This window comes from Papio anubis, chromosome 1, assembly GCF_008728515.1.
Source record: "Papio anubis isolate 15944 chromosome 1, Panubis1.0, whole genome shotgun sequence".
In the NCBI taxonomy this organism is placed as follows: domain Eukaryota; kingdom Metazoa; phylum Chordata; class Mammalia; order Primates; family Cercopithecidae; genus Papio; species Papio anubis.
In genome coordinates, this window is record NC_044976.1 from 90,862,621 (window position 1) to 90,874,859 (window position 12,239).

Here is a 12,239-nt window from a genome sequence, read left to right on the forward strand (position 1 = left end):
AAGTGATCAGTAAAGGTATGATTACAGGTGTGAGCCACCGCACCTGACTTTCATTTGGATTAGTTGGTTTCTCAATTTTGCTTTGAACTGCTTTTGCATTAGTAGTAACATGGATAATATAAACTTGGTTGACGTTAAGAAATTTATGATTTAGTAAGGACAATGAAATACGTTTATAAACAACTATATTGGGCAAAATGTGGCTTATGTGATCAATAAAGGTGTAAGGCACATTCTAAATAAGGAGAAGTCTCAGTTTGAGGAGATCAGGGATGGTTTCTGGAGGAGGCAGAATTCTAATGGGCCTTGAAGTAGGACTTTTAAAATAGACTTCATTTTTTACAACCATTTTAGATTTACAGAAAAAAATGAGAAAATACTGCAGAGTATTCCCACATACCCTATATCCAATTTCCCCCATTGTTAACATCTTACACCCATTGCCCTGTGTTATTAAAATATTAGTATGGTACATTTGTTACAATTAATGAACCAGTATTGCTATGTTACTGTTAGTTGAAGTCCGTAGTTTATTCAGATTCCCTTAGTTTTTAACCTTGGTTTTTACCTTAGGCTTTTCTTGTGTTCCAGGATCCCAATGAAGATAACACATTACGTTTAGTTGTAATGTTTCCTTAGGCTCCTCTTGGCTGTGACAGTTCTTCAGACTTACTTGATCTTGGTGACCTTGAAGGCTTTGAGAATTACTGGTCTGATAATTTGTAGATGCCCTACTAATGGAATTTGTTTGAAGTTTTTCTCATGATAGGACCGGGTTATGGGTTAGTGAAAGGAAGACTACATCATATCAAAAGTACATGCTATCAACATGATTTATTACTGCTGATGTAGACTTTGACCACTTGGCTGAAGTAGTGTTTGTCAGGCTTCTCTAATGCGAAGCTACTTCCCACTCACCCACTTTGTGTACTGTATGTACTCTTTGTAAGGAAGTCATATGTGCAGGCACACCTAAGGAATGGGGAGTTATATTCTCCCCCCACCGCACTGTTTAATATTTTTAGAGACAGGGTCTTGCTGTGTTGCCCAGGCTGGAATACAGTGGTTATTCACAGGTGCAAACATAATGCACTGCAGCCTCAAACTCTTGGCCTTAAGCAGTCTTCCTGCTTCAGTCTCCTGAGTAGCTTGGATTATAGGTGTGTGCCAGTGTGCCCAGCTCTGTGTTCCTGTTGTTGATGTTGGAGTATATATACATAAATTATTTGGAATTATTCTGCACAGATTTGTCTCTTCTCCATTTATTGGTTTGTTCAAACATTTATACCAGTGTAGACTCATGGATATTCATTTTATACTTTGGATTATAATGCTATTTTGCTCAAATTGTTACAGCTTTAGCCATTGGGAGCTCTTTCAGTTGGTTCCTCTGCTCTTATGACATTCCCCATCAATGCCATCTGTGTGGGGGTTTTTTGTTTGTGTGGGTTTTTTTGTTTGTTTTTTTTTTCTTGAGATGGAGTCTCCCTCTGTTGCCCAGGCTGGAGTGCAGTGGCGCGATCTCGGCTCACTGCACGCTCCACCTCCTGCTTTCACACCATTCTCCTGCCTCAGCCTCCCGAGTAGCTGGCACTACAGGCGCCTGCCACCACGCCTGGCTAATTTTTTTGATTTTTTAGTAGAGATGGGGTTTCATCGTGTTAGCCAGGATGGTCTCCATCTCCTGACCTCATGATCCGCCCACCTCAGCTTCCCAAAGTGCTGGGATTACAGGCATGAGCCACCGTGCCCAGCCTGTTTTTGTTTTTAAGTACTTTCTTACTTTTTGGCACTGTAAAATTCTCTGGACTCATCTTGTATGTTTCCTGTCCCAGTCCTAGAATCAGCCATTTCTCCAAGGAGCCCTGCTTCCTTTTTTGGAGAATGCTATTTAGAAACCCAAATCTGAGGCCGGGCGCGGTGGCTCAAGCCTATAATCCCAGCACTTTGGGAGGCCGAGACGGGCGGATCACGAGGTCAGGAGATCGAGACCATCCTGGCTAACACGGTGAAACCCCGTCTCTACTAAAAATTACAAAAAACTAGCCGGGCGAGATGGCAGGCGCCTGTAGTCCCAGCTACTCGGGAGGCTGAGGCAGGAGAATGACGTAAACCCGGGAGGCGGAGCTTGCAGTGAGCTGAGATCCGGCCACTGCACCCCAGCCTGGGCGGCAGAGCGAGACTCCGTCTCAAAAAAAAAAAAAAAAAAAAAAGAAACCCAAATCTGGGTGCTAGGTATACTTGTTGCTAGCACCCAGGTGCTAGGGTGTCATTTGTTTTTAGGCCCTTTCAGCCAACAGAGTAAAGAAATATGTGTGTATACTAATCTGGGTATATACACATACAGTCATGCATTGCTTAATGATGGGGATGTGTTCTGAGAAATGCATCATTAGGTGATTTTGTCATTGTGAGAACATCATAGAGTGTAATTACACAAACTTAGATGGGGTAGCCTACTAGACATCTAGACTATATGGTATAGCCTGTTGCTCCTGGGCTACAAATGTGTATAACATGTTAATGTACTGAATACTGTAGGCAACCTGCATATCTAAACATATCTGTAAAAAAAGTAAAATACAGTATTGTCATCTTGTGGCACCACTAGTCATATATGAAGTCCATTGTTGACTGAACAGTCAATATGCAGAACATGACAGTATCTATAAAATATTTCTGTGTATATTCATCTGTATCTATATTAAGTTAACAATGAGTTCATACTGTGACCTCCAATTCTAACTATGGACCATTCTAGCCTTGACAGGTAGGATTAAAAAGAAACCTTAAAAGTATGAAGAATGAAGTTTTAAAAAATGCTGTTATGAGCATTCTTATATAAGTCTCTTAGTACAGATCACACACATTTCTGTTGAGTATACATTTAGAAGTGGAGTTGCTGAGTTACAGGTTACGAGTATCTTCAACCTTAGTAGATAATGCCTGCCAAGAACTGTGAAAAGTCTGAGATTTTATCCTACTTGAAAGCTAACAAGCTAGCCTGTTACTGTTTTATAGACGCTTGCAGAATATATAAGATGCCTCAGAGACAAAGGATATTTTTAATTCATGGCAAAAGCAGGAATTAAATTAAATCATGGCTTGGATAAAGAAAATGTAGTACATATACATCATGGAATACTATGCAGCCATAAAAAGAAGGAAATCATGTCCTTTACAGCAACACGGATGCAGCTGGAGGGCATTATCCTCAGTGAATTAGTGCATAAACAGAAAACCAAATATCACATGCTCTCACTTATAAGTGGGAGCTGACCATTGAGTACATATGGAAATAAAGATACGAATAATAGACAATGGGGACTACTAGAGAGGAGAAGGAGGAAGGAGGATAAGGGCTGAAAAACTGCATTTTGGGTACTGTGCTCACGACCTGGGTGATGGGATCATTTGTACCCCAAACCTCAACATCACACAATATACCCATGAAACCTGCACGTGTACCCCCTGAATCTAAAATAAAAGTTGAAATTAAAAAATAAATATTACCACTGAAACAACATGCTGTAAGAGCAAAGATGGTATTTTTCTAGCTTTGTAAGCAGTGAAGATTATTTTATCTAAAAGTTGAAGATATTTTTCCTTTTGGAAAATAATTGGGATGTAACTTCTGGGACGTTTTTCAGTGAATATCAAAGTGTTTCAAAGAGGTTATTTTTCACTATGCATAACAATTTGTTTTGCTTTCTTTGCTTGATTTCAACTTCCTGGCATTAATTTTAGTTTCCATAGCAGCAATAGTAAGCAATTGGCATCGGAGTAGCCAGATTTGCTGCAGATAATCAGAATCTCACCATAAGAAATATTTTAAGTAGCCCTGGTGTTGGACTCCTGTACTTCTCTTCTGACACAACAGAATTTGCTAATTTTAAAATGACACACTTAACATTATTAAACATTTTCAGAGCTATTTAAAAACCTGTAAGATGGCTGCGCATGGCAACTCACACCTGTAATCCCAGCACTTTGGGAGTCTAAGTCAGGCAGATCACCTAAGGTCAGGAGTGACCATCCTAGCCAACATGGTGAAATCCCATCTTTACTAAAAATACAAAAAAATCAGCCAGGCGTGGTGGTGCACACCTGTGGTCCCAGCTACTCAGGAGGCTGAGGCACGAGAATTGCTTGCACCTGGGTGGAGGAGGCTTCAGTGAGCCAAGATCACGCCACTGCACTCCAGCCATAGTGACAGAGTGAGAGTCTGCCTCAAAAAATAAATAAAAATAAAACCTGTACGAGTCAGGCATGTGTGTGTGTCTATATTGTATAATTTATATGCAATAAATTACACTGTATGCTGTGATGTTTTGACACATGTATACAGCTGTGAAACAATTACTACAATCAATATAGTGAATATACTCATCCCAAAGGTTTCCTCCTGCCTTTTCTGTAATCCCACTTTTCTCCCCATTATCCCTTGTTCTGTTTAATTTTTTGTCACTATAGTTTGTATTTCTTATATAAAAGAAACTATACAATATGTGCTATGCTTTTGGGTTGGCATCTTTCCTTCATAAATTTTTAGAGTGACTCTGGTTGTTGTGTGTATCAATAGTTGATTCCTTTTTGTGGCTGAGTAATATGCCATTGTATGAATGTATTACAGTGTCCACCTGTTGAGGGGCATTTGGGTTGTTTCTAATTTTTGGCTACTACAAATAAATCATTTGTGTAAATCCTTGTATAGATGTATGCTTTCTATTTTCTTTGATAAATTTCCTAGAAGTAAAATGACTGGATGTCATGGTAGGTATATGATTAACTTTTTAAGAAAATGTCAAACTGTTTTCCAATTGGTTGTACCATATACTTACCAATTAGTAGTGTATGAGAGTTCTAGTTCCTCACATCCTCACCAACACTTGGTACTGTTAGTTTGTTAAATTTTAGCCATTATAATAGGTATGTAGTAGTATCTTGTAGCTTTAATTTGCATTTCCCTAATAATGTTGAGTATCTTTTTATGTCCTTATTTGCCACTTACATGTCTTCTTTGGTGAATAACCTGCTTAAATCTTTTGCCTATTTTTTAATTGGGTTGTTTGGTTTTTTTACTATTGAGCCTTGAGTGTCTTTTTTTGTTTTGTTTTTGTTTTTTTGTTTTGTTTTTTGAGACAGTCTTGCTCTGTTGCCCAGGCTGGAGTGCAGTGGCACGATCTCAGGTCACCGCAACCTCTGCCTTCTGGGCTCCGATGATTCTCCTGCCTCAGCCTCCTGAGTAGCTGTGACTACAGGTGCGCACCACCACGCCCGGCTAATTTTTTGTATTTTTAGTAGAGATGGTTTTTCACCATGTTGTCCTGGATGGTCTCAAACTCCTAGCCTTAAGTGATCCGCCTGCCTCAGCCTCCCAAAGTGCTGGGATTACAGGCGTGAGCCACCTTGCCCAGCCCAAGCCTTGAGAGTCTTTAAAAATATATTCAGGATACAAGTCATTTACCAGATGTTTGCTTTGCAGTTATTTTCTTCCAGTCTCTAGCTTGTCTTTTTATTCCCCTTAAGAGTGTCTTTTTAAACATTTTTATAAATTTAGGTGGTACAAGTGCAGTTTTGATACAAAAGCATCTTTGGAAAGAGGAAGTTTTTTGTTTTTTTTGGTTTTTTTTGAGACGGAGTCTCACTGTGTTGCCCAGGCTGGAGTGCAGTGGCACGATCTCGGCTCACTGCAAGCTCCGCCTCCTGGGTTCACGCCATTCTCCTGCCTCAGCCTCCCAAGTAGCTGGGACTACAGGCACCCACCACCATGCCTGGCTAATTTTTTGTATTTTTAGTGGAGATGGGGTTTCACTGTTAGCCAGGATGGTCTTGATCTCCTGACCTCATGATCTGCTTGCCTCAGCCTCCCAAAGTGCTGGATTAGAGGCATGAGCCACTGCGCCCAGCCAGACATAAGTTTTTAACTTAGATGAAGTCCAGTTTATCAATTTGTTTTCTTTTATGGATTGTGTTTTTGGTGTCATACTAAAAATTATTTACCTAACTCAAGGTCACAATTATTGTGTCCTATTTTCATCTAGAAGATTTATAGTTTTATGTTTTACATGTAGGCCTGTGATTCATTCTGAGTTAAATTTTGGGTATGGTATATGGAATGGATCCGAGTTCATTTTCTAAAACATACTGATATTGAATTGTTCCAGCACTGTTTGTTGTAAAGACAGTCTAGCTCAATGTTTGTCAATGTTGTTGATCTTTTCAAAGAACTGTTTATTTTCTTTATTCTATTTTTATTCTATTGATTTCTGCTTTAATCTTTATTACTTCCTTTTTTCCCCATTGCTTTGGGTTTAATTTATTCTTTTTTTTTTTTTGAGACTGAGTCTTGCTCTGCCGCCAGGCTGGCATGCAGTGGCACGATCTAGGCTCACTGCAACCTCTGCCTCCTGGATTCAGGCGATTCTCCTACCTCAGCCTCTCGAGTACCTGGGACTACAGGCGCGTGCCACCACACCCAGCTGATTTTGGTATTTTTGGTGGAGACGGGGTTTCACCATGTTGGCCAGGATGGTCTTCTGGCAGACAGTTTTTCTAGATACAGCTGTGACTCTCCAGATTGTCTGATAGAAAGCGGGTCCCTTGACCTCATGATCTGCCCACCTCGGCCTCCCAAAGTGCTGGTATTACAGGCATGAGCTACTGTGCCCGGCCTCTTCCTCTTTTAATATAAGATGGAATAAGGTATTAATTTGACATAATTCTTCTTTTCCAGTTTAGCCTCTTTTTTTTTTTTTTTTCCCTTGAGACAGGGTCTCACTCTGTCACCCAGGCTGGCTAGTGTGCAGTGGAGCAGTCATCTCAACCTCCCCAGGCTCAGGTGATCCTCCCTCCTCAGCCTCCCGAGTAGTTGCAACTAGAGTCGTGTGCCACCATACCCAACTGATTTTTGTATTTTTTGTAGAGACGAAGTTTTGCCATGTTGCCCGGGCTGGGCACAAACTCCTGGGCTCCAGCAATCCACTGGCCTTGGGTCCCCAAAGTGTTAGGATTACAGGCGTGAGCCACTGCACCCAGCCTAATTTAGTCTTTTAAAGCTATATGTTTCCCTCTAAGTATTCCTTTAGCTACATTTCATAAATTTTTATGTTTTGTTTGTTTTTACTCATTTCAAAACATTGCCTAACATCCATTATGATTTATTCTTTGATCTATGGGTTACTTAGAAGTGTGTGTTTGATTTCCAGGTATTTGTGGCTTTTCCCCCAGTTTTTAATTGATATTAATTTTTAATTCTATTGAGGTTTGTATGACTTTAGTTTCATGTATTTTGGAGCTCTGTTAGATGAATATACAATATATAAGGAATGTATATATTGACCTTTTTATCATTATAATACATCTTTCTTTGTCTCAATTTATATTTATCTTAAAGTCTATTTTGTTTTTTTGTCAATATAGCCACTCCAGCTCTCCTATGGTTACTGTTTGCATGATGTATCTTTTTCCGTTCTTTTACTTTCAACCTATTTGTATCCTTGAATCTGAAGACAACATATAGTTGGATTTTGGTTTGACTGTAACATTTTATCCATTCACATTTTAATGTAATTACTCAGTATGGCTGACTGCTATTTAAAAATTTTTAAAATTGAGATATAAGTCATGTGACATTAAATACATTTTAAAATGTACAAGTCAGTGATTTTTAGTATATCCACTAATGAGGTACAGCCATCACCACTATTAAGTCTGTCATTTTGCTATTTAGTTTCTAGATGTCTCATGTCTTTTTTGTTCCTCTGTTCCTTCTTGACTACCTTTTTTATGTTATATGAATATTTTGTAGTAAACCACTTTGATTCCTCTGACTTTTAAATTTTTTCTGTTATTTTTCTTAGTGCCTTCTCTGGATACTATAATATGCATCTTAATTTATTATTTCAAATTAACACTAATTTAATTATGGAAAAATAGAGAAACTTTGCACCAATATAGCTCCATTTCCTCCCAATATACTCACATGCACACATACGTGCATGCATGCACACACATACACACACACATACATACACACATACACACACTTGACCCAATAATATAATTACTGCTTTATATATTCATCTTTTAGAGAAATTAAGAGGAGAACTGAGGAAAATACATACTTATTTAGTCTTACATTTATGCATCTATTTACCACTTATACAGTTCTCTTCATTCTTAATGTGGATGCAAGTTAACATATGGTAGCAACTTTCTTTTGGTTAATGGTTGTGTGGTATATGTTTTCCCATCCTTTTACTTTCACCCTTTTTATATCCTAGTAGTTAAAGTGTTTTTATTGTAAGCAGCAGATGGTTTTTCCCTGTCATTTGGGGCAATCTTTTCTTTTAGTTGTAGAATTTAGTCTTACTTGTAGATACTAATGTATTTGGGTTTAATATGCCATGTCACTATTTGTTTTCTATTTGTCCCTCAAGTTATAGTTCTTTTTTCTCTCTTTCTTGCTTTTAGACTTCTGAAGTGTTTTTGTTTGTTTGCTTGCTTTAAATCTGTTTTTCTCTTACCTTGTTGAGTTTTTTTTAACCATAATTTGCTGATTAACTCAGAAATTACAAAATGCATGATTGACTTATCAAGATCCAGTATAAGTGAGTACTTCTACCACTTCAAGGACCTAAAGCACCTTAGGTACAGTTACCATCATGTCTCCTTTTTTTTTTTTTTTTTTTTTGCTATTGTTGTATATTTTAATTGAACATCTATTTTATACTTCATTATATATTATTGTTCTTATTTGTAGTCATTCTTGATTTAGAGTTACCCATGTATTTACATTTCTCCTTTCCATTAGTCTTCATTTACTCTGGCATCTTTGTGCTTCCATGTGGGATCATTTGCCTTGTGCCTGAAGAACTTCTCCTGGTATCTCCTTTAAGTGTGGGCCAACTGATGATGAAGTCTCTGGTTTATTTTTGTCATAAAATTTTTCTTTATTTCTCCTTCATTTTAAAAACATATTAATCTCAGCTATGAAATCCTATGTTGACAATTATTTTCTTTCAGTACTTAAAAGTTATTATTCAGTTGCCTCCTAGCTACCATGTTTCTTTTGAGAAGTCAGTTTTCAGTTTACTGTTCCCCTTTAAAAATAATACACCTTTTCTTCACTGGCTCCTTTGAAGATTTTTTTTTTTTTTTTTTTTTTCAGTTTTACCTTGTTAATCTGTTGCTTAGTTTAATCTGTTCAGATTTATTATTGCTCTTGAACCTACAACTTGATGTCTTTAGTCAATTTTGGAAAATTGACTTGGCCACTCTATTTTTATGTATTGGTCCTGCTCCATTCTCTTTTCTCTTTCTCAAACTTCAGTTATCTCTGTGTTAGACCATTTCACAAGCCTAATAATGCCTTGTATGTGTATTATGCTTTTCTCTGTGTTCTTTATCCTTTTGCTTAACCTACCTCAGTCTGGATATTTTCCTCTGACCTACATTCCACACTTGTGTGTAATATGCTCTTTAGCCTATCCATTGAATTGTTTCCAATTTTGATATTTTTTCATTTCCAGAATTTCCATTTTATTTACTTTTGCAGTTTCAAATTTTCTGCCAAAATGCTCCAGTTGTCATATATTGCTTTGAACAAATTAATCAGTTATAGTCTGGATATGACAATGCCAGTACTTCAGTCTCCCCTTGGTCTCTTCTTTACAGTCAGCTTTTCCTCCTTGGTTTTCAGTCTGTTCTTAACTCTTTGTATGCCTGAGGACTTTTTTATCGTGTGCTGGATGTTATGATTGCAAAATTATAACACTAATTTGCAACCTGAGGCTCTGGATGGTATCTTCCTCCATACGGAATTTACTTTTGCTTCTGGCAGTTTTTCTAGATACAGTTGTGACTCTCCAGATTGTCTGATTGAAAGGACAGAAACAACTGGTTCAGGAGCCCTTGCCAGCCTCTAGAGAAATCCCAGAACACTCAGTCCTGACACATTAATACCCTGCACAGATCGGAGACTGCTGGCCATGCAGACTCACCAAGCCACAGACTTGTCTTCCACAAGCATGTTCTTACGTCAGCTACGAAGTGACCAAGCCACATGTACTAAGGGTTGAAATCAAAGATATGTACAGGGTATTAAACAAATACCAAGGGGAACAGTTGACTTGAATACAAGGTCAAAATCAGCCACAAGTTCTACGATCCAGTGCTGATATCAGATACTAGCTTCAAGGACAGTTTCTTTTCAAAGGCTTATTCCAGATTTGTGATATATGCATTTGCCAGGGACAAATTTATACTTCTGAATTAACCAATGCAGCAAAAGCTTTGCATCTGCTCACAGTCTATTTAGAAGCATTTGTGGTGAACAATGGAGGGGCCCAATTTGTCATATTCCCGCTTGCTAATCCACATCTGCTGGAAGGTGGACAGTGAGGCCAGGATGGAGCCGCCGATCCACACTGAGTACTTTCAGTACTTTCGCTCTCAGGGCGCAATGATCTTGATCTTCATGGTGCCAGGTGCCAGGGCAGTGATTGCCTTCTGCATCCTGTTGGCGATGTGCGGGTACATGGTGGTGCTGCTGGACAGCACTGTGTTGGCGTACAGGTCTTTGAAGATGTCCACATCACACTTCATGACGCAGTTGAACGTGGTCTTGTGGATTCCGCAGGATTCCATGCCCAGGAAGGAAGGCTGGAACAGCACCTCCGGACACCGGAACCGCTAGTTGCCGATGGTGATGACCTGGCCGTCGGGCAGCTTGGAGCTCTTCTCCAGCTTTTTGTCATCAGCTGTAGCTGTTCTTTGTACCGTCTTCTTTCTGTGAGCCGTACCCTTGCCGCCAGTCTGGACCTGATCCAGAAGTTTGGCTAACTTTTCTTGATTTATGCTGTTGGTTAATCTGAAGCAGAGAAGGTCCTCCAATTTCAGTGTGCAGCAAGAGCAAGATGGCTGCCCAGGAAGATTTCTTAAAGAAGAAACAAAACCCACTAACCATAAATGAAAAAATTGATAAATTTGACTACATTGGAAATAATAATTTGTGTGTATCAAGAATTACCCTAAAGAAGGAGGGGAGACAAGTCACAAACAGGTAGAAAATACATAGCTGACAAAGGACTGATATCTATAATATATAAAGAAATCCTACAAATGTATAAGAAAAAGAAAAAACTAAAGGAAAATGGGCAGAAGACAAGTGGAAACATGACTTCAGGGTTTTCAGTCTCAATGAAATTAGAAAAGTAGCAAATTTAGAGCACAGTGAGATTCCATTTTATGCTACTAAGTTTATGGTGATTTTCTTTCTTCTCACCTCAGATACGTATACTATAAACTTTAGCATGCTGAACTTAAATGCAATTTTATTTTATTGTGTACCTGGTTGCCACTGTATGATGCATTGTTGTTGCTGTTCTGCAGAATACTTTTCCTTCTCTTAGTGCAGTGGTTTTTAAAGTGTGGTCCCCAGACCAGAATCATCATCATCACCTGTGTACCTCTTAGCACATATTGGCCAGGTGCAGTGGCTCATGCTTGTAATCCTAACACTTCAGGAGGTTGCAGGTCGCTTGAAGCCAGGAGTTCAAGACCGGCTTGGCCAACATAGGGAGACCCCCACCCCCCTCCGCCGCCATCTCCACAACAAGTTTAAAAAAAAAAATTAGCCAGGCATGGTGGTGCATACCTGTAGTCCTAGCTACTTGGGAAGCTGAGGCAGGAGGATTGCTTGAGCCTAGGAGTTTGAGGCTAGGATTGCACCACTGTACTCCAGCCTGTGGGTCAAAGAGTGAGACCCTGTTTAAAAAAAAAAAAAAAAGATGCAAATATTTAGGTCCCACCTCACATATTCCCTATTTGAGATATAGTATTTCTCGCCATAGTAGAAGGCAGGTTTGCTTACAAGAGATTGAGGTTTCCTAAGCTCTGGGTTTCTTTCCTATAATGCAACCCACTGTGTGTGCACATGTCACCTGGCCTTTGTCCCATCACCCTGTGGGAATTGGGCTTGAGGAACTAGTGCAAGAAAATGATACTGTGGCTATACTGCTGTTGCTCTGAGTAAAAAACTGTCCTTTGTCTCTGAGTCTGTCTTTTGTCTGTATAAGTGAAACTCTGGCAGGCTAACTTTTTAGCTTGCAGGTAGGATAAAAACCTCAGACATGTTCTTGATGCAAGTCCTCTTTCTTTAGTGTGCTGAAATGGGAATCATTGATTTGATACTTGTTAATGGGAAGCATAGTATTGAATAAGCTAAATGTATAACA

General features: G+C 39.0%; 1 protein-coding gene and 1 pseudogene across 3 annotated transcripts in view; one reads left to right on the top strand and one right to left on the bottom strand.

Annotated features, from left to right (window-relative positions):
* C1H1orf146 (chromosome 1 C1orf146 homolog) overlaps positions 1–12,239 on the top strand; it is a 38,171-nt gene that overhangs the window by 12,091 nt on the left and 13,841 nt on the right. The window lies entirely within an intron of this gene.
* LOC110743052 lies at positions 9,899–11,247 on the bottom strand (annotated as a pseudogene). The gene is made up of 2 exons (XR_002521481.2): positions 11,235–11,247; positions 9,899–11,018 (listed from the first exon to the last, which is right to left on the bottom strand). The product of XR_002521481.2 is annotated as an actin, alpha skeletal muscle-like (transcript).